Source organism: Octopus bimaculoides, chromosome 10 (assembly GCF_001194135.2).
Source record: "Octopus bimaculoides isolate UCB-OBI-ISO-001 chromosome 10, ASM119413v2, whole genome shotgun sequence".
In the NCBI taxonomy this organism is placed as follows: Eukaryota; Metazoa; Mollusca; class Cephalopoda; order Octopoda; family Octopodidae; genus Octopus; species Octopus bimaculoides.
In genome coordinates, this window is record NC_068990.1 from 79,910,639 (window position 1) to 79,911,933 (window position 1,295).

Here is a 1,295-nt window from a genome sequence, read left to right on the forward strand (position 1 = left end):
AAAAGTTAAAGTGTGCGTTCGGTGAGAGTCTCCTTGCCGAATGTTTGGTTGAATTTGCAAGCAGTTTCATAAAATATAACCGTTCAAATTTGATTTTTCTGATCATTAATTTAACAAGCTAAAATAAACAGGAATATCAAGTAAAAGCAAAATTATTAGCATGAATCAATAAACTAATACCTGCGCTTCAAAATGGTTTATTACATTAACGTAGTTAAATAACAGCTTATTCCATATTAAGCATCAATGATTAAAATATCAAAAGCTGCAATTATTTCCCCACCAAATTAATATATGTGTATATCATGCATACATACCTACATACATGCATGCATGCATACATACATACATACTTGCAACATACATGCATGCATACATAAATAGATACATGCATACAAATATACGTAATTACATACATGCATATGGAAATACATACATGCATACATACATGGGTATGTACATACATGGGTATGTACATACATGGGTATGTACATACATGGGTATGTACATACATGCATACATAGATGCATGAATAGAGACGTATATAGATGCATACATACATACGTACCAAAAATACAGACAATCATACAATTATAAAGATCGTTTAAAATGAATATTTGTCTTGTGAATGGCGTTTCGTCCTCCTGCGATACATGTGAGCGTGTGTACATAATGTGAATGTATGTCTATAATATTATTTATGAGTGAGTAAGTGTGTGTGATAGGCACATGTTTATACATATATGTATATTTCTCTTATCCAGTCTCTCTCTCTATATAGGTGTGTGTATATATATATATATATATATATATATATATATATATATATATATATATATATATATATATAAGCAATGTTAATTCTCTAAATGAAGTATTAACAGTAACTGCACGATAAAGTGTAGTATATTGCCACTTAAGTGTGGCTGACCCCTAGGGGTTGATGTTACTGTTGCTTTTAGCCCCAGGAGATATATATATATATATATATATATATATATATATATATATAATTCACTGGTGAGACCCAAATGTTCTCTGTATAGAAGACAGTATTGCTCAAAAGATTCAAAAGACACTGATGTCTTTATAGAGGATCGTTCCACAAGGAAAAAAGGTTATAAGAGGGATCAGGTTGAGCGTGTATAGAAGCAGGGTATAATTGCTTGTATATATATGTACACACACATACACACACATATGTATACATATGTACATATATATATATATGCGTATAGATATGTATGTGTATATTTATATATGTATATATATATATATATATATGTATATATATA